The sequence below is a fragment of the Sminthopsis crassicaudata genome, chromosome 2 (assembly GCF_048593235.1).
Source record: "Sminthopsis crassicaudata isolate SCR6 chromosome 2, ASM4859323v1, whole genome shotgun sequence".
Taxonomy (NCBI): Eukaryota; Metazoa; Chordata; class Mammalia; order Dasyuromorphia; family Dasyuridae; genus Sminthopsis; species Sminthopsis crassicaudata.
In genome coordinates, this window is record NC_133618.1 from 432,631,254 (window position 1) to 432,658,786 (window position 27,533).

Here is a 27,533-nt window from a genome sequence, read left to right on the forward strand (position 1 = left end):
AAGACTGCAGCTTCTGAAATAAGAACTCATTATTGGAAAAAAATTGCTGAAAAAACTGGAAAATAGTATGGCAGAAACTAAGCATAGACAAGCATCTCAACCAAAATAGGATTGAAATGGGTTCACGGTTTAGAGGTAAAGGGTGATACTATATGCAAAGTAGGACAACAAGGAACAATTTTCCTGTCAGATCTTTAGAGAAGAGAGGAATTTATGATCAAATAAGAAATAGAGAAAATTACAAAATGAAAAATGGATAATTTTGATTAAATTAAATTAAAATTTTGCACAAACAAAACCAATGTAGACAAGATTAGAAGAGAAGCAGAAAGTCAGGAAACAATGTTTATAGCCAGTGTTTCTAATAAAGACCTCATTTCTAAACTATATGGAGAACTGAGTTAAATTCATAAGAATACAAGTCATTCTCCAATTGATAAAGGGTGAAAGCATATGAACAGAATATTTTCAAGTGAAGAAATTAAATCCAATTTTAGTTATATGAAAAAATGCTCTAAATCACTATTGATTAGAGAAACAATTCTGAAGTTTCACTTTACACCTATCACATTGGCTAAAATGAAAGGAAAAGATCATAAATATGGAAGATGTGAGAAAAGTGGACCACCAAATATATTATTGGTGGATTTATGACCTGATTCAGCCACTGTAGACAACAATTTGGAACTATGCTCAAAGGGTTATAAACTATGCATACCCTTTGATCCAGAAGTGTCACTACTAGGTCTATACCCCAAAGAGATCATAAAAGAGGGAAAAGAATCTACATGTGCAAAAATGATTGTAGCAACTCTTTTTGTAGTGACAAGAATTGGAAATTGAATGGATGACCATCAACTGGGGAATGACTTAATGGGGATCAAAGCATTCTATTTTTACCTTTTTATTGTTTGTTTTTTTTCTCTCATAGAAAATTGAGAGAAATAGTTTTTCTCTTTTGTTTTGATCTTTCTTTCATAAAATCAATAATGTGGAAATATATTTATAATGATTGTACATATATAACCTATATTAGATTACTTGTTATCTTAGGGAGGGGGGAGGTAAGGGAGAGAATGAGGAAAAAAATCTGGAACTAAACGTCTTATAAAAAATAAATCCTGAAAACTATCTTTACTTGTAATTGGAAAAATAATATATTACTGAATTCAAAACAAAAAAGGTGTGGATGGGAAATATGGGTGAACCAGAGAGAGGTCCAGAATATAAAGAAAAGATGACTAATAAATAGTGGCATGGGATTCAAATTTTAGTGAAATTGGGGGCTGAAAATTGACTGGTATCCTGGAATTTGTAGTCTGGAAGAACAAGTATTTCCTCTTAACCTTGAAAGCAATTCAAGACTGAGGTGGATTTTGCAATGATATGTGAATTTGAGTCATAACCAAGAAGTTCTTAAAAGGATATAGTCTAACCTGAGACAAAGGATCATGGACAAAAAAATTATCTGAGCAGTAGTAGCAGCCAAGATGGAAAGAATTGGAGATACACATAACCAAAAAAAAAAAAAAAAAAAAAAAAAAAAAAAAAAAAAAAAAACTTGAGAAGAGGGAAAAGGGAAAAGTAATGGGTAATGACAGTGAAGGAAGACATTGAGTTGAGTTTAAAACAAGTCTAGCCACCATCTTGCGACAGAAGATCCAGATTGAGATCTTGATTGTACCCATATCTTCAAGGACTAAGGGATATTACAAAAAGGTCTGCTTTTTCCTCAACTTCTCCTTATGTTCAGTGATATATACCATAGTATGTTCTTGATTCCTTTACATCACTGTTTCCTGTACCCTCATTTTAGCCTTAAACTCATAAAAACAAGGATTGGGGAAAGATAAATAATAATTTTAAGTAGATCAGAAAGAGATACACCCCTGTCTTAATGTTAGGAATTTTACTACCAGGAGAAGCTGAACTATTATGATTGAATCATTATTAGGACTGAATTTTAATTTGATATAAAATTCATAAAATAGAGAAGAGCAGGGAAGGAAGAACATAAAGGGACAAATAAAATACCATTTAATCAGTTGTACCCACCATAAGAACACCTGCTGCTGTTATACTGGAAAACTGGAGCAGTTACAGAGACACAGAGACACAAGAATCATAGAGCTTAAGAGTTAGAAGGGGTCTGAGCAGCTACTTAGTCCAAAACATATCCAGAAGGAATCCTTACTCTAACATATGTGACAATTGGTAATCATGTTTCAATAAAGAGACTTTCAAAAATAGGGAAATCATTAATTCATATTTTTAAAAACTTTTTAAAAAAAAATTTTAACCTTTTAATACTATTTAATTTTTCCAAATATATGCAATGATGATTTTCGACATTTATCTTTGCAAATTTTTTTCCTTCTGTCCCCTGTTTTTTCCTTCCTACTTCCCCAAGATAGCAAGCAATCTGATATAGGTTAAAAGTGCAATTCTCTGTTTCCATATTCAACATGCTGCACAAGAAAAATTAGATCAAAAGGGGAAAAACTGTGAGAAATAAAAAAAAAACAAGCAAACAACAAAAGTTAAAATACCATATTATGATCCATATCTAGTTTCCATAGTTTTCTCTCTGGATGCAGATGGCATTTCTGCCACAACTGTATTGAAATTGACTTGAATCACCTCATTGTTGAAAACAATTGATCATCTCCAACTCACTTCCAGTTGATGAATGATGGACAGAAACAACTACACCCAGAGAAGGAACACTGGGAAGTGAATGTAAATTGTTAGCACTACTGTATATCTATCTACCTACCCAGGTTACTTATACCTTCCAAATCTAATACTTAACGTGCAACAAGAAAATTGGATTTACACACATATATTGTATCTAGATTATACTGTAACACATGTAAAATGTATGGGATTGCCTGTCATCTAGGGGAGAGAGTAGAGGGAGGAAGGGGATAATTTGGAAAAATGATTACAAGGGATAATGTTATTAAAAAAATTACTCATATACCACTACACACCTGTCAGATTGGCTAAGATGACAGGAACAAATAATGATGAATGTTGGAGGAGATGTGCGAAAACTGGGACACTGATACATTGTTGGTGGAGTTGTGAAAGAATCCAGCCATTCTGGAGAGCAATTTGGAACTATGCCCAAAGAGTTATCAAACTGTGCATACCCTTTGACCCAGCATTGCTGCTATTGGGATTATATCCCAAAGAAATACTAAAGAGTGGAAAGGGACCTGTATGTGCCAAATTGTTTATGGCAGCTCTTTTTGTTGTAACTAGAAACTGGAAGTTGAATGGATGCCCATCAATTGGAGAATGGTTGGTTAAATTATGGTATATGAAGGTTATGGAATATTATTGCTCTGTAAGAAATGACCAGCAGGAGGAATACAGAGAGGCTTGGAGAGACTTACATCAACTGATGCTGAGTGAAATGAACAGAACCAGAAGATCGCTGTACACTTCAATGTTGTATGAAGATGTATTCTAATGGAAGTGGATATCTTCAGCATAAAGAAGATCCAACTCACTTCCAGTTGATCAATGATGGACAGAAACAACTACACCCAGAGAAGGAACACTGGGAAGTGAATGTAAATTGTTAGCACTACTGTCTATCTACCCAGGTTACTTATACCTTCGGAATCTAATACTTAATGTGCAACAAGAAAATGGTATTTACACACATATATTGTATCTAGGTTATATTGTAACACATGTAAAATGTATGGGATTACCTGTCATCGGGGGGAGGGAGTGGAGGGAGAGGGGGGATAATTTGGAAAAATGAATACAATGGATAATATTATAAAAAAAGATAATTGTATAAATATGTTTACATATATTAAATATTGTATAGCATATATTGGATTGCTTACTATCTAGGAGAGAGGGTGGGGGGAGGAGGGGAAAATTTGGAACACAAGGCTATGCAACTGTCAATGTTAAAAAATAATGCATGCATATTTTTTGAAAATAAAAAGTTTTAATAAAAAAAATTTACTCATGCATATATACTGTCAAAAATTTATAATAAAGTGACTGTTTTCAAAAAAAAAGAAAAAAACAATTGATCATCACATAATTTATTGTTACTGTATACAATGTTCTTTTGGTTCTGTTCACTTCACTTACATCAGTTCATATAAGTTTCTCCAGGCTTTTTGAAATCATCAATTCTCATAGAACCATAATATTCAATTATATTAATATAAAATAACTTATTCATTCTCCAGCTGATGGGCATCCACTCAATTTCTAGTTCCATTATAAAGAGAGTTGCTACCAACATTTTTGCACATGTGGATCTTTTCTCCTCTTTTATGATCTCTTTGGGATACAGATCCAGTAGAGAAATTGCTGGATCAAAGGATGTGCACAATTTTATATCCCTTTAAATATTATAGGTCCAAATTGCTTTCCAGGATGGCTGCATCAGTTTACAATTTCACCAACAATGCATTAATGGTCCAGTTTTCTCCTATATCCTTCCAACACTTACCATTATCTTTTCTTGAAGTGGTACTTGAGAGCTGTCTTAATTTGCATTTCTCTAATAAATAGTGATTCATATGAATAGAAATGGCTTTAATTTCTTCATCTCAAAATTGTCTGTTTATATCTTTTGGCCATTTATCAATTAGAGAATGAATTCACCTTCTTTATAGGCAACCCATTCTATTTTTTTACTTTGCCTTATGATGAACCTAAAGTTGTTTCTTTATAACAGTTCTCTTTGGAGTGGCAAAGAATAGGAAATTAAGGTGATTTATAGATAAATATAAATTGGATGGCTAAACAAGTTGTAGTGATAATTATGATGGAAAACTATTATGCTATAAGGAATGATGAAAAACCTGGGAAAGCTGATGCAAATCAAAGTGAGCACATTTGCACTGTACACAGTAATATCAACATTGTAATGATAACCACCTGTGAAAGACTCAACTATTCTGATCAGTGTAATGAATGATCCACAAAAATTCCAAAGGAGTCATGGTGAAAAATGCTATCTACCTCTAAAGAGAGAACTGATGAGCTCTGAGTATAGATTGAAGCATTTTTCAAAAACTTTTTAAATTTTTCTTGCTTTTTTCTTTTATCAACATGCTAAGGTGTAAATGTGTTTCATGGTTTGACATGCATAATGGATGTCATTTATCTTACTTTTTTTCTCTCTCTTTTTAATGTCTTTCTCAATGGGGATGGGAGGAGTAGGAGAAGGTAGAGAATTTAGAAGTCAGAATTTTTAAAAAGTCAATCTTAAAACTTTTTTTACATGTATTTAGGAAATATTGAATGAAATAACTAAAATTTTATTTTAAATAAATATATTTGCCTCTTTATAATTTCCACCATTTTTCAATCTGGCCATCAATTTTACCATTCCATTACTGTCATAGAAAAGATATTTACAATTATGAGTTAAGAAAGCATGTTCTTTGAATAATATGAGTTGCATTATTGTTCATTATTAATCATCTAATTTTAAAGATCTAGAATTCTTGAACATAAAATGTAACTATATTTAACCTCAATTACATGTACTAGTCACAGCCTTCTTCTACCATGTTCTCAAAGAAGTCACCATTCAAAACCATTCACAGTTCATCTCAAGAATATCTTTTACCCTTATGAGTCTAGCAAAGCAGTTTTCATGGTGCTTTTCAGTCTTCAATGAAAGGTCTAACAAGATTTTTTATGATCCCTTTATCCAGCCTCCCATGAGTAAGTTCTTCTAGATTTTCCCTTTGCAATTATTTTCTCACACTTTCACACTTTCACAACTATCAGTGCAGGATAATTTTTTTTAATTTCTGTCACTTTTCCCTATACATATGAATCATCTCATAATTTTCCCCCTGAGGAAATAGTCTGAAATTTTCATATTATATGCTTAGTATATCGGCTTCTGAAATCTTTGTGTTGACATATGCTGACATATATTCGGGCAATTCCCTAGACCATTTTTTTTACCTTGTATTGACACCTGTTATTTTTACATTGCAATTATTTCTGGATATGTCATTGCCCAGAACAATCTACCACCACACCTACAGTAAGTTTTTCCTTATTAACAAAAGGGGAGAAATAGTTAATCAAAACCAACTTATAGTCCATGAATGCAAAATTCCACACCCTTAGTTCGTTCATCTTTACAATGAAGGGAAGGAGGTTCATTTCCTCATCTCTTCTCCAAGGCATTATAGGTCATTATAATTATTGAGTATTAAGTTCTACTTAAAATTTTTAATTGTTATAGTCACTATATACTTAGTATGCATATCTACTTTGCTGTGTATCAGTTCATTAAAATCTTCTATTGCTTTTTCAAACACCTCATGTTCATCATTTCTTACAGCTCAATAATATTCTATTATTTTGATGTTCAACAGTTTGTTTCAGCTACTCTTCTAGCTATTCTTCAATTGACAATAGCACCACATAGATGTTGCAATGGATAGAATGCTGGGCCTAGAGTAAAGAAGACCTGAGTTTAAATCTAGTCTCAGACCCTTATTACCTGAGTGATCCTGAGCTAGTTTTTTAACCCTATTTGTCTCAGTATCCTTATCTGTAAAATGAGGGGGAGAAAGAAAGGATAAATCACTCCAGTATCTTTGCCAAGAAAACCTCAAATGTGGTCAGGAAGAATCAGACAAAACAAAACAACAAAAGCCAGTGGATGAACACTTTGTCTCTTACTCTTTTCTATTATGGAAAGCAGTCTTCATAGTAGTTAAAAAAGAAAGAAAGGAAACAAAGTGGGTACACATCAATTGAGAAATGACTGAACTGATGAATTAAGGAATGTAATTTTTATTATAGTTTTTAATTTTTTTAATTGTAACTTTTGTTACAAATGTTCCTTCTCTGGATGTAGCTGATTCTATCCATCATTGATCAATTGGAACTGAATTAGATCTCTTCATCAAAGGTATCTACTTCAATCAGAAAAATTCTCATATAATATTGTTGTTGAAGTGTATAATGATCTCCTGGTTCTACTCATTTCACTCAGCATCAGTTCATGTAAGTCTTTCCAAGCCTCTCTGTATTCATCCTGCTGGTCATTTCTTACAGAACAATAATATTCCATAACATTCATATAACACAATTTACCCAACCATTTTCCAATTGATGGGCATCCATTCATTTTCCAGTTTCTAGCCACTACAAAAAGGGCTGCCACAAACATTTTGGCACATAGTGGTCCCTTTCCCCTCTTTAGTATTTCTTTGGGATATAAGCCCAGTAGTAACACTGCTGGATCAAAGGGTATGCACAGTTTGATAATTTTTTGGGCATAATTCTAGATTGCTCTCCAGAATGGTTGGATTCGTTCACAACTCCATCAACAATGCATTAGTGTCCCAGTTTTCCCACATCACCTCCAAGATTCATCATTATCTTTTCCTGTCATCTTAGCCAATCTGACAGATGTGTATTTCTCTGTTCAATAGTGATTTGGAGCATCTTTTCATATGAGCAGAAATAGTTTCAATTTCTTCATCTGAAAATTGTCTATTCGTATCCTTTGACCATTTGTCAACTGGAGAATGGCTTGATTTCTTATAAATTAGAGTCAATTCTCTATATATTTTGAAAATGGGGTCTTTATTAGGACCTTTAATTGTAAAAATGTATTTTATTGCTTCCCTACTAATCTTGTTTGCATTAGTTTTGTTTGTACAAAGGATTTTTAATTTGATATAATCAAAATTTTCTATTTTGTGATCAATAATGATCTCCAGTTCTTTTTTGGTCACAAATTTCATCCTCCTCCACAAGTCTGAGAGGTAAACTATTCTAGGTTCCTCTAATTTATTTATAATCTCATTTTTTATGCCCAAAGCATGGATCCATTTTGATCTTATCTTGATATATGGTGTTAACTGTGAGTCTATGCCTAGTTTCTGCCATATTAATTTCCAGTTTTTCCAGCAGTTTTTGTCAAATAGTGAACTTTCATCCCCAAAGTTGGGATCTTTGAACCTAAACTATTCCACTGATTAACTAATATATTTCTTAGCTAATATCAAATGGTTTTGGGGATCGCTGCTTTATAATATAGTTTTAGATTGGGTATAGCTAGGCTGCCTTCATTTGATTTTTTTTTCATTAGTTCCCTTGAAAGTCTTGACCTTTGTTCTTCCATATGAATTTTGCTGTTATCTTTTCTAGGTCATTAAAATAGTTTCTTGGGAGTCTGATTGGAGTAGCATTAAATAAATAGATTAGTCTAGGTAGTATTGTCATCTTTATTATATTTGCCCAGCTTATCTAAGAACACTTAATATTTTTCCAATTATTGAAATCTGACTTTATTTGTCTTCAAAGTGTTTTATAATTTTGGTCATATAATTCCTGACTATTCTTTGGTAGACGGATTCCCAAATATTTTATATTCTCAACATTTGTTTGGAATGGAATTTCTCTTTGTATCTCTTGCTGTTGCATTTTGTTGGTGATATATAAAACTGCTGAGGATTTATGTGGATTTATTTTGTATCCTGCAACTTTGCTAAAATTCTGAATTATTTCTAATAGCTCTTTAGCAGAGCTTTGGGGTTCTCTAAGTATACATCATGCCATCTGCAAAGAGTGATAGTTTGATTTCCTCATTTCCTACTCTAATTCCTTGAATCTCTTTCTCGGCTCTTATTGCCGAGGCTAGCGTTTCTAGTACAATATTGAATAGTAATGGTGATAGTGGGCAACCTTGTTTCACTCCTGATCTTACTGAGAAAAGTTTATCGCCATTACAAATGATGTTTAGTGACGGTTTTAAATATATGCTCCTTATTATTTTAAGAAAGAGTCCATTTATTCCTATACTCTCAAGTGTTTTTAATAGGAATGGATGTTGGATTTTATCAAATGCTTTTTCTGCATCTATTGAGATGATCATATGGTTTTTGTTAATGTGGTTATTGATATAGTTAATTATGCTAATAGTTTTCCCAATATTGAATCAGCCCTGCATTCCTGGTATAAATCTTACTGGGTCATAGTGTATTATTCTGGGGATGATTTTCTGTAATCTTTTTGGCTAATATTTTATTTTTTAAGATTTTAACATCAATATTCATTAGGGAAATTCATCTATAATTTTCTTTCTCTGATTTCAACCTACGTTGTTTAGGTATCAGTATCATGTCTGTGTCATAAAAGCAATTTGGTAGGACTCCTTCAAACCCTATTTTTTCAAATAGTTTATATATCATTGGAGTTAATTGTTCTTTAAATGCTTGGTAGAATTCACATGTAAATCCATCTGGTCCTGGGGATTTTTTTCTTAGGGAATTGATTAATTGCTTGTTCAATTTCTTTTTCTAAGATGGAACTGTTTAATCAATTTACGTCTTCCTCTGTTAATCTAGGCAAGTTATAATTTTTGAAGGTATTTTTCCATTTCATTTAAGTTATTGAATTTATTGGCATAAAGTTAAGCAAAGTAACTCCTAATCATTGCTCTAATTTCCTCGTCATTAGTGGCAAGTTCTCCATTTCATTTTTAAGACTAACAATTTGATTTTCCTCTTCCCTTTTTAAATCAGATTTACTAAGGGTTTATCTATTTTGTTGTTTGTTTGTTTTTTCATAGAACCAACTCTTAGTTTTATTATTCAATAATTTTTTGTTTTTGTTTTTGTTTTTTACTTTCAATTTTATTAATCTCTCCTTTTATTTTTAGAATTTCACGTTTAGTGTTTGGGGTTTTTTAAGTTGCAAGCCTAATTCATTGGCCTTCTCTTTCTCTATTTTATGCAAGTAGGCCTCTAGAGATATAAAATTTCCCCTTATACTGCTTTGGCTGCATCCAACACATTTGGTATGATGTCTCATTTTTGTCATTCTCTTGGGTGAAGTAATTAATTATGTTTATGACTTGCAGTTTCACACCAATCATTCTTTAGTAGGAGATTATTTAGTATCCAATTATTTTTTGGTCTATTTTCCCCTGTTTTTTTTTAAATTTAGTGTAATTTTCATTGCATTGTGATCTGAAAAGGATGAATTTACTATTTCTGCCTTACTGCATTTGAATTTGAGATTTTTATGTCCTACTATATGGTCAATTTTTGTATAGGTTCATGAACCGCTGAGAAGAAAGTGAAGTCCTTTCTGTCTCTATTTAGTTTTCTATCATACCTAACTTTTCTAGTATTCTATTTACCTCTTTAACTTCTTTCTTATTTATTTTGTTGTTTGATTTATATAGTTCTGAGACAGCAAAGTTGAGATCTCCCACTATTATAGTTTTGCCATCTATTTCTTCTTGCAGCTCTCTTCATTTCTCTTTTAAGAATTTAGATGCTACGCCACTTAGTGCATATATGTTTAATATTGATATTGCTTCATTATCTATGCTACCCTTTACCAAGATATAGTGCCCTTCCTTATCTCTTTTAATTAGATCAATTTTTGCTTTTGCTTGATCTGAGATAAAGATGGGTACCCCTGGTTTTTTTAATTCACCTGAAGCATAGTAGATTCTGCTCCAACCTTTTACCTTTACTCTGTATGTATTGCCGTGCTTCAAGTGTGTTTCCTGTAAACAACTATTGTAGTATTCTGACTTTTAATCCAGTCTTCTATCTGCTTCCTCTTTATAGGGGAGTTTACCCCATTCATATTTATGATGAAAAATTACTAATTATTTATTAATTGCCATCTTGTTATCTCCTGCTTATGCTTTTCTCCTTTCCTTCCCCTTTACCTCCCTCCCTAGTATTAAACTTGTGAGCACCACGTGCTTCTCACAGCCCTCCCTTTTTAGGATCCCTCTCCTCACCTTAGAGTTCCTCCCCCTTTTTTACCCTTTTTCCTCACAATTTCTATATTCCATTGTCCTTAGCTTACTCCTTCCCTTTTCACTTTTCCCCTCCCACTTTTCTATGAGGTGGGAGAAGTTTCTCTGTAAATTGAATATGAGTAATATTTTTCTCTTTAAGCCAATTCTGATGAGATTAAGATACACAGAATGTTCATCCCCCTCCCTTCTTTCTCTCATATATAATAGGTTTCTTTTGTTTCTTCCTGAGATGTAGTACCCCCATTTTACCCTTTTTCTGGTACAATTTCCTTTCCACCTCTAGTTTCTAGAACAAATTATACATGTGTTCTTTATATATTTTTATAACAGAAATATAGTTCCCAAGATTTCTTTTTTACAATTTTGTGTTTCTCTTAATTCCTATATTTGGAGATCAAACTTTTTGTTTAGTTCCGGTTTTTTCATCAGAAATAGATGAAATTCACCTATTTTATTGAATGTCCATCTTCTTTCCTGGAAAAAAAATGCTCATTTTGTCTGGGTAACTTATTCTTGACTGGATACCAAGTTCCTTGCCCTTTTGGAATATTAGATTCCAGCTCTTCGATCCTTTAATGTGGATGCTGCTAGATCCTGAGTAATTCTTATTGTGGCTCCTTCACATTTGAATTGCTTTTTTCTAGCAGCTTGTAGTATTTTTTCCTTGGTCTGATAGTTCTAGAATTTAGCCACAATATTTCATGGAGTTTTGATTTTAGGGTCCCTTTCAGTAGGTGATTGATGAATTCTTTCAATGTCTATTTACCTCTGTTTCTATAACATCTGGACAGTTCTCTTTGATAATTTCCTGGAAAATAGTGTCCAGGCTCTTTTTTTCATCATATTTTTAAGGAAGTCTTATAATTCTCAGATTATCTCTCCTACATCATTTTTCCAGGTCTGTTGTTTTCCCAAGAAGGTATTTGACATTTTTTCCATTGTTTCTTTCTTTTTTTTTTTTTTTTTTTTTTTTTTTGGTTTTCCTTGATTTATTCTTGGTTTCTCGTCAAGTCATTCAATTCCATTTGTTCAATTCTGATTTTTAATGAATTATTTTCTTCAATCACTTTTTAAATTTCTTTTTCTAATTGTCCAACTGAGTTTTTTTTTTTTGTTTGTTTGTTTTGTTTTGTTTTGTTTTTTGTGTGTTTGTTTGTTTTTGAGGTTGGGGTTAAGTGACTTGCCCAGCATCACACAGCTAGGAAGTGTTGTGTATGAGATCAGATTTGAACTCGGGTCCTCCTGAATTCAGGGCTGGTGCTCTATCCATTGTGCCACCTAGCTGCCCCCCAACTCAGTTTTTAAGTGACTTGTTTTGTTCTATGGAATTTTTTTCCATTTTTCCAATTTTATTTTTTAGAGAGCTATTTTATTTTTCAATTCACTAATTTTGTTTTTCAACAGAAAATTCAGATTCAATTCAATTTCAACAGAAAATTCTATTCAAATTTTTTGTTTCTTTATACACTCTATCTTTAAATGAGTGGGATGACTTATTCAGATCCTCTTTCCAAGCTTCCTTTTCCTTTTCCCATTTTTCCTCTAGCTCTCTTGTAAGAGCCTTTTTAATTTCTTCTATGAAAGTCTTGTGTGTTGAGGATCAGATCATATCTCCCTTTGGGGATTCATCTGGAGACAGACAGTTTTTAGTCTCCTTAGGGTTTAAAGTCTGCTCTCTATCCATATAGAAGCTCTCTATTGTTAGAGCTCGTTTTAATTTTTTGCTCATTTTATCAAAGAAGAATCAAAGAAAACAAACTAACAATAAAAAAAAAATGCAGTCTGCTTTTTTTTTGGGGGGGAAGGGAAGCTAGATGGTATTACCGAGCTTCCTCAACAGACTTCAGGGGGCAGCAGTGACGCACTAGCAGGACAGCAATGGCTGTGATGCACTCTGAGACTCTGAGAGCGTGCTGAGTCACTGCGGGTAGGTGTGACCAGTCCCGAGAAACCCTAGCTTTTGGGGTTATAGTCTTTACCCCTTGTGTTTTTAGCTTCTCTGCTGATCTACTAGCTTGCTGCCAGGGCAAAGTAGCCACACTGTGATAAAGTTCTCCCCACAGAAATGGATGAGATCACACCCCATCCCCCTCAGGTCTGCTCAGTGTCAGCTGCCTTCCATGCTCTCCCTGCCTGCCTGCCTTCAGTTTGCTCCTGATCAAACCATCCCTGGGCAAGCAAAACCAGCAAATTTCAAGGATATCTACTGTTGGTAATGTATTCGTGAGTTTTTTCAGTCAAGCACTAATTCCAAGGGCTTGTCATGAAAAAAAGTATTATGAGAGCAAGAAGGAGCTTACATAGATGTGTGTGTCCTCTCCTCTATCTTGGCTGGAAGTCCTATTATAGCTTTTTATTGACAGAACATATGTAATTTTTCAACATTGACCCTCCCAAACACTTCCGTTCCAACTTTTCCCTTCCTTCCCTCCTCTCCCTCCCGTAGATGGTAGGCATTCTCATACATGTTAAACATGTGAACGTATATCTTAAATACAATATATGTGTACATATTTATATAATTCCCTTGTTGCACAAGAAAAGTCAGATTTAGAAAGGTAAAAATAACCTGGGAAGAAAAACAAAAATGCAAGCAGTCCACACTCATTTTCCAGTGTATTTTTGCTAGGTGTAGCTGGTTCTGTTCATAACTGATCAAATGGAACTGATTTGGATCCTCTCATTGTTGAAGATAGCCACTTCCATCAGAATGGATCCTCATATATAGTATTGTTATTGCCATGCACAATGATCTCCTGGTTCTACTCATTTCACTCAGCATCAGTTCATGTAAGTCTCTCCAATCCTCTCTGTATTCATCCTGCTGGTCATTTCTTACAGAACAATAATAAAAGAATGTAATTATATGTGGGCTGGTCTGGGCATGCCAAGTTCAGATAATATGGAAGTTTGCATCCCATAATGAGTAACCTCTTTTGATTTTGATATTCAGGATTTTTATAACTAGGAAACTAAGCTAATATCCCTTTTCATCTTACTCTTACATGCTATACCCAGTATGGATACCATGAATTGAACAGGTTGAGAAACAATTTTTCTTCCTTTGCCCTCTTTCTTTTACCCCAGTTCTAATGAATAGGCCTGAAGGTATTTGTTTCTGTTTTGTGTTGTTTATCCTCAGTTTTAGGTGATCACCACAGACTGGGAGTTCCATCCATGGTCACTTTGGAACCAGAATTGTAAGTAGGAATGGTACAACTATCTAGTCTGGCATATAAGCCCCAAAAAGCTAGAATGCTTGGAATTCCACCCTAAGGACAATTTTTGATTTGGAATCAGGGCCATAATCCATGGGAACTGAGCTAAACTATCAATCTAATCCTCTTCCTCTTGCCAGACTCTGAAGTGGTACAAAGGGGAGGGGAATTAGGCCTCTCATATGTTAGAACTGTAAGTTTGTTTATTTGTGATCATACCATCTGAAGTATTTTTTTTCTGCATTAATATTCATCTGACTTTGTAGCTAATGGAACTAGAGTACAGAGGATGCCCCTCTGAAATTGAGAAAACATTATCAATAATGGTTAGAATCATTTTTTCCATGCTAGTCTTGTTGTAAAAGAAGAAACAAAACAAAAGGAGAGAAGGAGAGAGAGAGAGAAAAAGAGGGGGGGGAGGGAGGAAGGGAAGAAAGTGGGGGAGGGAGGGACAAAGAAATGATGATCAGACAAAGAAATGATGATCAATCATTCCCCAATTGATAGGCATCCCCTAAATGTCCAATTCTTTCCCACCACAAAAAGAGCTGCTTTAAATATTTTTCTATATATACTTTTTATATAGTTTCTATATGTACTTTCTATGATCGTTTTGGGATACAGATCTGGTAGTGATATTTCTGAATCAAATGGTATGCCCAGTTTAATTTCCCTTTGGGCATGTTTCCAAATTGGTTTCCAGAATTGTTTGGAATAATTCAAAACTCCACCAATATTACATTAGTGACCCATTTTTTTTTCACACCTTTTCCAACATTTATCATCTTTTTTCTTTTTTGACATATAAATCTGATAGTTGTAAGAGGCTTAGACAGATAACCTAGATCCCTAATTCCTTAAAGGGTACCATAGAACCTTGAGAGGAAGAGGGTGAAAACTAAAATACTTGACCTTGATGTAGAAGCCAGGATGATCAATATTACATAATTGTAAAGTAGATAATGACAATATGAATAATTCAGATATAATGAATATCTACAAGTTTCATCTCTATTTAAAACTAAAAGAGCCCTTGGAAGAAAAAAAGAGAAAAGAAAAAGAAATTGGTGAGACATTACAGAATAGATTTGTGTTCCAGCATATAGGTTTCTAAAATTCCCAATTTCTTTCTTCTTTGTCCTTGAAAAAATTGCATGCCTTATAGAAATATTTCTTTAATGAATATGAATGCAAAAAATAAATAAATCATTGGTATTTCTATATATTACCAACAAAATCTAGCAGCAAGAAATAGAAAGAAAAATTTCATTTAAAATAATTGTAAATAATATAAAATACTTAGAAGTGTCTACCTGCCAAGACAAACCTAGAAACTATATGAATATAATTACAAAACACTATTCATACAATAAAGACATTAAACAACTGGAGAAATAGTAATTGCTTATGAATAAGCTGAGTCATATAATACAATTTAATATTTTGACTGACAAGAGATGTCAGTCATCAAAAGAATGATAATTATACTTACATTGATTAATGCCATAGCAATCAAACTACCAAAGAATTGCTTTGTAGACCTAAAAAAATAATTTACATAATTCATTTGGATGAAAATAAAGAAAATAAAGTGAACCAATGGGGAAAAAACTAACCTAGCAGTACAAGGTCTCATACTATATTACAAAATTGTAATTATCAAAATCATCTAATATTATCTTCAGTGGTGAATCAATGGCATAGATTAAATACACAATTTATGAGCTAAATGACCATACTTATCTAGTGTTTGGTAATCCTAAAGATTTAAGCTTTTAAAATAAGAATTTACTATTTGAAAAAAATGGTAAGGAAAATAGAAAGCAGTTTGGCAAATTACAGACCAATGGCTCACATCTTATATGAAATAAGATCAAAATTGGGACATGATTTAGATTTTAAGAATGATGTCAAAAGCAAATTAAGGTATTGCAGAAAGTTTTTTTTCTATCAAACTAGTGATTACATGACATCAAATAATTTATATTCAAAGAAAATCAATTCAGTCAAAATTAGAAAGAAAACAAAAAATATCAAGTTGGATGGGGTGATTTTCACTATTTTCTCTTTCTCTGATAAAGCCTCATTTGTCAAATATATAAGAAACTGAGTCAAATATATAAAAATAGGAGTAAATGCCCACATTGATAAATGGTCAAAAGATATGAACAGGAAGTTTCAGAAGAAGAAATCAAAGCTATCTATAGTTACATTTTTTAAAATTCTAAATCACTATTTTTTATTATAGCCTTTTATTTACAAGATATATGCATGGGTAATTTTTCAGCATTAACAATTGCAAAACCTTTTGTTCCAACTTTTCCCTTCCTTTCCCCCACTTCTTCCCCCAGATGGCAGGTTGATCAATAAATGTTAAATATGTTAAAGTATAAGTTAAATACAATATATGTATACATGTCCAAACAGTTATTTTGCTGTACAAAAAGAATTGGACTCTGAAATAGTGTACAATTAGCCTGTTAAGGAAATAAAAAATGCAGGTGGACAAAAACAGAGGGATTGGGAATTCTATGTAGTGGTTCATAGTCATCTCCCAGAGTTCTTTTGTTGGGCGTATCTGGTTCAATTCATTACTCTCTACTGGAACTGATTTGGTTCATCTCATTGTTGAAGAGGGTCACGTCCATCAGTAAATCATTATTGATTAAGAAATGCAAATCCAAACAATTCTGAAGTAAAACTTCTCAGCAATCAGATTGGTTAACATAACAGAAAAATAAAATGACAAATACTGGAAAGAATGGAGAAAAAATAGCCATGTTACTGCATTATTGATGGAGTTGCAAACTGCCCCAACCATTCTGGAGAACAATTCTGGAACTCTGCTCAAAGACCAATAGAACCACATACTCTTTGACCCAGGTATAGGCTCTCTCAACTAACTAGGAATTTCTATGATTCCATAAAGCAAGCTGGATCACCTGATACCCAGTTAAATGTTATCAGCTGAGGGCCTAAAAAGAAACTCAGGTAATAAGCCTAGAGCAAGAGGAGATGTCATTTCAAACTTGAAAGTTCCAGAGAATTGTAACCAGAATTCAGGAAGGTAAGACATGTTTTTGGACTTATGTTCTGGATCAGATTTTCACAACTGTCAAAACATATACCCAAGATAAATAGAACAGGTTTGGCAACAGGGGCAGACCCAAGAAGGTATTTGTTAACACCCCCTTCATCCTCCTACATCCAGCCTCTGCATCAGGGCCTGACTTTCACTGGAGAAACAACTCTTCTCAAGATGAAAACAAGTAATCACACATTCTTGTGCACCTGCAGAGCACCCAAGAATTCCAAGATCCCAGGAGGGAAATGACTTCAACGTAGAGCAAAGCAAGAATTCCATTTACATCTCCAATAAATTGGTCACATTCTAGATCTCCAAACTTTTTTCTGTTTGAACATCTAGAGATGGGGAGCTTGTCTACAGAGGTTACCATATATCCCTTTGTTAGGGACTTGGGTTAGAAAGATTTGGGGGGTTTGTGTTTGATTTTATTAATATGAAGTTTTAATCTGCTTCTCTGATTTTATAATCCATTAATCTTCCCTCTGACACCACGAAAAAAATTAATTCTCATCTCTCCTCCAAGTGATAATTATTCATATATTTGAAAACAGCCTTAAATCTCTTTCTTCTCTAGGATAATCTCTGATTCTCTAAAAGAATGTTTTTACTCTTTTTCCAGTGCCTTGAACAGTGCTATGTAAAAAATAAATGCTCATTAACAAATAAGTGAATGAATGGTTCCTTCACAATACTACTTATAAATTCTTCATTCAACCCAGCATGTTGCTTAATAGTTCAAGTGATACTTCAGCCTCATTATGAAGTCTGCAAGATCTCCAAAAGAGATTATTTTCATTATCACAATAAAATTTTCAGAAGGTAGAAGGAAGAAAGAATATGCTGAAGAGTTGTCATATTTTCCTTCAGTTTCATTGACTTTTTTTTATGATATATCTAGTCCTCTAATGTAAAGTCATTGTTTTGCACATGCACTCTGGGTCACACAGATACATTTCCATACTTGGATCTAGAGTCAACAGAAACCATTCCCCAGAAATGTGCAAAACAGGTTTAGCAAGGTTTTCAACAAAAAGCAAAATAGACACCTAATAACAGGATAGATGCTGAGATCCATATGTCATAAAGACTCAAGTAGTCTTTAAAACACAAAGCATTGAATATCAACACTGGAAAGAACTCAGAGTTCCTGTAATTATTTCTTTGGGTTATTCTTAGAAATGATCAGGATATAAAATGTGAAAGCTGGAAAAGAATTTAGAACACAGAAGATACTGACCAGAAGATACCCTAGATACAATAGAAACAATCTAAGAAAATTGTCCTGGAGTGATTTTCCCCCAGGAGAGGAAAGTAAAAATAGAAAAAAAAATCCACAGATCACCACCTCAGAGAAATCCTTTATGGAAAAGACACAGAAATATTATTGCCAAATTTTGAAACCTTCAGATAAAAGAGAAAATTTTTACAAGAAACAAAAAAATTCAAATATACTTGGTTTCAATTAGAATTGTACAAGACTTATCAGTAGCTATAATAAAAGACTGCATGTCCTGGGATCATATTTACTGACAATCAAAAGAACTACCCCTGTGGCCAAAAATATCATATTCAGAACAATTAATTATAATTTTGACTATATCCACTCATATGAAAGAGTGTTCCAAATCACTACTGATCAGAGAAATGCAAATTAAGACAACTCTGAAATATCACTACACACCTGTCAGATTGGCTAAGATGACAGGAACAAATAATGATGAATATTGGAGGGGATGTGGGAAAACTGGGACACTGATACATTGTTGGTGGAGTTGTGAAAGAATCCGGCCATTCTGGAGAGCAATTTGGAACTATGACCAAAAACTTATCAAACTGTGCATACCCTTTGATCCAGCCATACTACTACTGAGCTTATATCCCATGGAACTACTAAAGAAGGGAAAGGGACCTGTGTGTGCCAAAATGTTTGAAGCAGCTCTTTTCATAGTGGGCTAGAAACTGGAAGATGAATGGATGTCCATCAATTGGAGAATGGTTGGGTAAATTATGGTATATGAAGGTTATGGAATATTATTGCTCTGTAAGAAATGACCAGCAGGATGAATTCAGAAAGGTTTGGAGAGACTTGTATGAACTGATGCTGAATGAAATGAGCAGAACCAGAAGATCACTATACACTTCAACAATACTGTATGAGGACGTACTCTGATGGAAGTGGATATCTTCAACATAAAGAAGATCCAACTCACTTCCAGCTGATCAATTATGGACAGAAACAACTACACCCAGAGAAGGAACACTGGGAAGTGAATGTAAAATATTAGCACTACTGTCTATCTACCCAGGTTACTTATACCTTCGGAATCCAATACTTAATGTGCAACAAGAAAATTGGATTTACACACATATATTGTATCTAGGTTATACTGTAACACATGTAAAATGTATGAGATTGCCTGTCATCTAGGGGAGGGAGTAGAAGGAGGGAGGGGAAAATTTGGAAAAATCAATACAAGGGATAATGTTATAAAAAAATTAAAAATTATAATTTTGAATGAGAAAAGTGGACTTTCAATGAATTTGCAGTTTTTCAGGACTTTCTATTAACCAAACCTGAATTCAACAAAAAAAAAAAAAAATTAACATATAAGAGCCAATATCAAAGATCAGTTTTAAGGAATTCAACATGGGGAAATTGCTTAAACATGAACAAATTGTTTATGTTATTTTTCCATGAGAAATGCATATTATATGTTTAATATTTACATCAGCAATAGGGTAGCTCAAAAGAAAGATTGGCAGAGTTGAGGTAAAAATAGTAACCATAAAAATGAGGTGTAAAGGAAGAACAGACATTGAGGCATTTTTGAAAATCTACTCACGTCAGTAATGGGTTCAATAGGCAATGCTACATATATACCATGAAGAGTATAACAGCCTCCAAAATCTATAAAGAAATGAGGGAGGAGGGATGGGTGGATGGGGAAGCAAAGGGTGAAGGAAGAAGACAAGAGAAAGATCATTGGGTGGGGGTAGGTTAAGTAAGAGTAAGGCAAATTAGGGAAAAGAATTTAATTAAAGGGTCAATAGGGATAGAAAAGATTGTGTGTATATATGTGTGTGTGCATTTATTTATGTATATATCCTCATATGCATATATAAATATGTCTTTTCTTATCTGTAGCTTGCTTGGGGATGGGAGGGATCAAAGTGGAGGGGGAAAAATAAAGTAAATAAGGTACACAACAGAGAAGCAAAGAATAATTTAAAAGAAAGGAAAGAAAAAAATGGACATTCATGAATGTAATTTCTTCTACTAATATATATGTACTTTATTGATCTCATAATTTGTTGTAATATATTTTGAATTCTTCCTGATGTCCTGCTGGGCACATGACAATGTTCTCTTTTGCTTTGCTTTATTTTGTTTTGTATTACTTTTGTATTTTTCTTTTATTTTTTTTTACTTATTTTTCAAATAAAAAATATTTTTAAAAAAGACTACTCCACTGCCACTACCACCAGCACTAGTTTTTGGGTTTATAGAACCAACTAGTAAGATAGAGGACAAAAGTCCATCATAATTAGAAATGACTAGAAATGCTGAATGAGTCAGAGACATTCACAGTTAGAAGGACATCAGTAGTCATATAATCTAAGTTCTGAATCCATCTAATCGTATTATTATCTAGCAGGACATCAGTAGCCATATAATCTAAGTTCTGAATCCATCTAATTGTATTATTATCTAGCCCTTTCCATAGGAATAACATATTTTTAAAATGAAATGCTTAAAATCTAGAAGAACATTGCATGACATATTTCTATCTATTCATTTTACTTTTTGGGGAAGTGAAGATTCTGTCCCAATGCTTACCTGACCCATAAGGTCACCCAGATACAAATTTTCCCTTCTGGTGTCAGAAATAGCACCATTTCACAAAACTCCCAACTTCAGTATCGTCCTTAACTTTTTACTCTCATTCACTTCACATAACTAATTAGCTGCTAAATCTTATCATTTCCATCTCCATGTCTCTCATATCTGTCTCCTTCTTTCTACTTGAACCTACCACACTAATTTAGGCACTCATTACTTCTCACTTGGATGGTTGCCTCCTAATTGTTCCTCCTCCCAATATTGAATTTCTTTTCAATCCAATCCATTGACAAAGAGATTATTCCAAAATTCACATGTAATCATGATGTTCCCCTATTCAATAAACATTATTGGCTCTTTACTATTCCTAGGATTGAATATAAACTGTTTGCCTTTTAAATCTCTTAATCCTAGTTCCATTTAACATTTATAGTCACAATACAAATCATTACCTCTCACAGGCTCTTTTATTTGGCCATACCAGCATACTAGATATTCATCATAAATTGAATTATATTTCCTATCTTTGCTCTTGCACCATCTGTCCCTGATATCTGGAATGCTCTCTGTTTGCTATCTTTGCCAGTTTGTCTTTTCTTGTCTCCCTTTTATCTCTCAGTTTTTGTTTCTATATGTGTGTCTCTTTCTCTGTCTTTCTATCTCTGTTTATGTCTCTCTCCTTCTCTCCTCACCTCCACACCTTTTGTAATCCCTAATTTCCTTCAAAGATCAGTTTAAGTGTTTAACAACAACAATAAAAGCTAACATTTATAAAGCACTTAATATATGCCTGGCACTATGCTAAGTCCTTTACAAATATAATCCCTGAGCCAAAGCCTGTTGATATGGGAGTCTCTTATTATTAGTGGAAATGAAAAAGCTCTGAGTTTTAGTTCTGATTTTGTTTTTAACACCCTGTATAATCCTATGCAGCTGCCTTCCTTACTCTAGGTCTTATCCCCACCTCCCCACCTCAACTAGGTTACCTCCAAAATCTATTTCAAGTTTGACTCCAGCATTCTGGAAGGTCCCTTAATATAGTAGAACTAGTTCTGGTCCTGATTTCAAATCACATTTCTGCCATTTACTCCTTATCTTGTGCTAGTCATTTAACCTCTAGGAACCTGAATTTGCCCTACTTCTCTTTGTAAAATTATAATACTTACTTAGAAGTCTCATTGGAGTAATTGTGAAGCTCAAATGATATTATGTGTGTATGTCTATATGTGTACACGCATGTGTTTCCTAAAAGGCTTAAGCTGCAATTTTAAGCTAATGAAGTTTATGAATTAATTGTTACACAAAGGTATTCTGTATCATTAACTATTGTTGTTCTACATTCCAATATTACTGCAACGTAATAATTAATGTTAAAGTTGGCCAGTCAATAGCAACTCCTATTGGGAGTCCTTTAAGGTTAGTAATACCAAAAACAGGTCATTTATTATCAGACACTTTATTAGATTTATAAACAACATCCACTCTGAGCCATTGGGATAATTTCTATCTTCTGAGACATCCTTGGGCAGACACTGGAATCCCTTAAAACAATGATGTTGTTAGACTAGCATATTTCCATGACACAGCTTAGACATTCCATAGTCTAAGGTCAAAGGTCCCTTACAGTTCAGACACCTTATTTTCTGAGGACTCCAGCTTGAAAGTTCTATGGTATTCATGGATACCTGCATCCACAGGATGAAGAGCATAAGATGAACATATGGCATTCACAAAGTATTCTAGAGGAGCTTCTCCTATGAGGATTTGTTACTGCATTCACAATTGTTCTGGGTACATTATAAGCAAAGTAAGATTGCAGGATAAGATCAGAATGTTTCTTTACCTATCCTTTCATTGTCATGACCCAGTTTGTCAATGCTTTAAATGAACTGAACACTGTGTTCCAGTTGAAGTATAACCAGAGTAGATAATAGCAAGATTGTCATTTCCTTAATAATAGTAGATCCTCAAGAGATACTCAAATACAGAAATAGAATCATGAAATATTACATCTGCAAGCCACCATATATATGTATGTAGGTATATATACAGAATGACAAACTCTCAGACTGAGAATGGACCTTGGAGACCATCTAATCCAACCTATAACTATGCAGAACTCTTGTAATAACATACTATCAGAACAAAGTGGAGTGCCATAAGAAACATCATCACTTAGGGACCAATACCCTAAAAGGACACTTTGCTAAGAGGTCTTGAAGAGGCAGTGTGGTGAAGTTTCAATAGTACAAGATTTACAATCTGGATTCAGAACCCAGCTCTGTCCTTGACTGCCTGAATGATCTTAGGCTAGTCTAGAGGACTTCTAGGAAGAAGACATTCCAAGTATCCTATCTTATAAATTTTGTTATTAGGACATTTTCCCTGACATCAAGCTAGAAGAATAAGTAGGATTATTTTTAACCTGTAGTACAAACAGCTGAGGCAACCTTAGACCCCCAAAATGCATGCATATATGCATCAAGCAGCATTATGAACAGACTATAATATATGGCATGGCAGAGGATAAATGGTGGATGGTATTTAAAGGTCCTCAACCTTATAAGATCTGGGTTGTTTCAGGAAGGGAAGCTTCCAGAGACCATAAAGAAAGGGCACTCAAAAGTTCAAACCCTTCAGGAAGACGGGCTGGGTTGTTCCAAGGAAAGCAATGCATTTCTGTAGACTTCACTTCTTACAGAGAAATTTCCTCCTACAAGGTCCCCTAAGAATGCAAGGGAATTACTTCTCTAGACCAGAGCTTCTTAAACTTTTTCCACTCACAATCCCTTTTCACCCAAGAAATTTTTTAATGATCCTGGGTTTATAGGTATATGGAATAGCCATACAAATCAAAAATTTACTGATAATAAATCATAATTTTGTGGCCCCCACAGTTTAAGAAGCTTTGCTCTAAATTAAGGGTGTTAAGTAAGGAGAAACCCAGCCCTCAGGAAACTCTGTGTATAAAACACTTGATGATCCAAGTTAAGAAGAAATATTTCAGTTGGTCAAGTTCTACCTGAGAGAACAAAAGTGCCAAGCATATTAAATGCCTTCCTATGTTTCTTATCTATGAGAAGGAGCATGGGGAAGGAAATAGATATACCAGGTGAGGAAACAGTCCCTTCTGCTTCCTGTCTTCTGCCAGTCTGTTCCTTACTTTTTCTTAGTGTCCACAATCCCCCTCATATTCTACTTCAGAAGAATACTAGCTTCTTCTGAAGCTAAATACTAGCTACTTCAGAAGCTAAAGTCACCACGAGGTTTTCCAGAATGCAGAGGGTAACAAGTGTCACTCCTACCCCATTACAACATCTGAGACAAAGTATCAGCTGCTTCCATTCTAGTAAATACTTGATAACATGATTAAATTATCTTCTTTAGAATGTCCACAAATTGTTTCTGATTTTAATCTATCAAGTCATAACCTTTTTTATAATCAGTACACATTAAACATAGCAGGATATTGTTCTTTATAACTTCCCATCAGTCATATGATGGAAAACATGTAGTAAACTGTACTGCTTCTTTCTGGTAAATTGGGGATATCCTGTAAAGATCTGATTGTTCAGCCATCCTTAGTAATGTTCTAAGTTATGGACTAGTACTCAGTTACTTTGAACAGTGACTATTTAAAATAGTAACAGAATAATCCAACCTTTCTCTACTCAACTCCTGCAGGTCTATGCAAAGTGGGCTATATAAGAAGTCACAAAACCAAACTGAAGCATTTATATATGTTATAGGGCAAGACCTATTGATTTGGAACTGATCTCTCAACTAGATAAGAAAACAAAGACTTAGTAAAGGAGAAATGACTTCCTTAAAGTCATACAGTTGATAGCTCTCCTGTCTCAAAAACTGGTATTCTGAATCATTCTGTGTTTATCCTTTGTGACAATATCCTGGTAGTCTTTTTTTTTGTTTGTTTATTTGTTTTTAACTTCTCATCCATCAACCTTGCACATACTGATATGCAAAGAACAACAGCACAACTATAGTATGAGAAATTTTGAACATACCATTTAGTATAATATATATATATATATTTTAATTAGTCTGCTTGTACCTCCTTTTTTAACTTTTCCTATTGGTTTTCTTCTTTATATTTAATTTTTTTTCTTTCTTTGTGCATTTCTATCACTATATACTAACTTGATCCTCCCTTTTCTTCTTTTTGTTTTTGTTTTTTCATTTTTGTTTTTTTGCTGAGGCAATTGGGGTTAAATTCCTTGCCCAGGGTTACACAGTTAAGAAGTGTTAAGTGTCTGAGATCATATTTGAACTCAGTTCCTCCTGACTTCAGGGCTGGTGATCTAACCCACTACATCATCTAGTTGCCCCCCTCCCCTTTCTTTTAACAATGGGTACAAGTAAGCAATATAAATTCATATGTTAGCTCTGTTGAAAATGTATGAAAAATTCTGTATATTTAGTCTGTCATGCCTCTTTCAAAAAATGGGCTATATACTTCATCATCAGTCTTCTAAAATTACAATTGACCACTGTCTTGATCATATTTCTGTACTCTCTGAAAGTTGTTTTCCTTTACAGTTTTAAGGACCTGGTAGTTTTATCTCATTCTCTTTGCTGAGCTCCATCTGCATCTCCGAAGGAGTAGACCACTGAAATTTGCCTCCTTTATTCCCATTCAAAAATTATAGTTATCAGATAGCAGGAAAAGACATGAAAAACAGATTTTAAAACAATATAGGAGGTATCCAGGAAAAATTAATTAGAAGAGGAAACCAATCTACAGTTGCATGAAAAATCTCTAAAGGGGCGAGGTAGAAGATATCCATCCCCTATTTTATTGACATCCCTGACCTCATATAAATATTCTCAGCCTGCTGAATAATTATTTCTCTCTTATATTAATAACTTCTTGCCATTGGGGAAATCCAGGATTTTTCCCCTTCCTATTTCCCCATTCAGAAATCAATTTCTGTAAATTATTCAGACAGTCTTTGAAGTTCAGGGCTGATAAGCAAATGAAATCTGGACAAAATTTACTCATTGGAAAAATTTAGATTCAATCAAAAGGTAAAGAGATTCTAGTCTTGTGAAGTCTGGTGAAAGTCAGACAGTTCTTAATAGAAGTAGATTCTGCTTTTATCTAGATTGCCCTAGACAGGGGCAGTAAAGCCTCTTGGTCAGAGATTGAGTGATCAGTCATGTCCTCTAGGCCCTCATTAGAATAAGCCCACTTCTCACTATAATATTCATTCACTCATTAATTGTTATATTCAGAGGTTTTTGCCACCTGTGTAGAATACCCGCTCTTCCAAGTATGTATAAGCATTTAGTAAGTTCCATGAGACCTCTTTGATTTATAAGAGAGAGACAAATGACCATTCTTTTATTAACTACTAGCTAGATATAATGAATAAATCATTAATTACCCAACAATTATGTCTCTCACGCTTTTTATAGGTCACATCAGCCTTTACAGCAGAAGGCCAGAGCCCTTCCCCATCCCAAACATCCTTGATTGTCTATTCATACAAGGATATATGTGCTTACTCTAGATGCTGCTGAACACTATATCCCCACCTCTTCTATTAAAGATTCACTGTCATGACTCCCCATGACCCTTACGAACCTTGCCATTTTCCTTGTTACTTTGTCTGCCATATCCTAAATACTATCTGATCTTTCCATCTTCCATGAAATTGAATCCTTTATGTTTTGTATCATAATTAAAATGGAAATTCTGTGAGAACAGAAACTGTCTTACTTCTTTATTTGTGTTCCCAGAACTTAATAAAGAGAAATTTTATTTCTAATAATAAAATAAAGTAGAAGCATATCTAGCATCTAGTCCAAGAAGGATGGAATGATTTTGAATTGCAAGTGTTAAATATGAATGATAAAGGAATGAAACTAAAAAGGAATAGGGCCCAGTCTTAAGAAATTTACAATGTCATGAGTTCAATCAAGTCTCGGGTACTTACTAGCTGTGTGACCCTGGACAAGTCACTTAATCTCTTTTTGGTAGAATTATCTGAAGAAGGAAATGGTAAACCACTCCAATGTCTTTGCCAATGAAACCCCTCACAAATAGTTTTACACAAATAAAAAATGACTGAACAACACAACAATGTATATAACACAGATGGTGAACTAGACTGGGAAGCTAGAGGGACAAAAGAATGGTACAGTCCCTGGCATCTTGCATATTTCTAAAATCTGGTGTCACAGCTTCTAATTAAATAACCCACAAGCATTTTTACTTGACTATTATGTGCCAAGCACTGTTCTGAGTACTAAGAATATAAATACAGAAAATGGTCCCTGTCCTCAAGGAGCTTACTTATATATCATAAAAATTAAACAAAATAATTATTGTCCTTGGATATAAGTCATAGGACGATTATTTTTCTGAGACATTCTCAGACAGGGTGGGTACCCTAGACTGCTAAAAAATTAGCAAAGGATTGTGGGAGGGAACAGGATTCTTGGAGTTATTCACATGACAGCAAGAAGAAAAAGATTCACTTTGACCTAGAATGGAAAGGTCTCAGTTTCCCTATGTGTAAAAATGAGTTTGAACTGTAATTTCCACAACTCTTACAA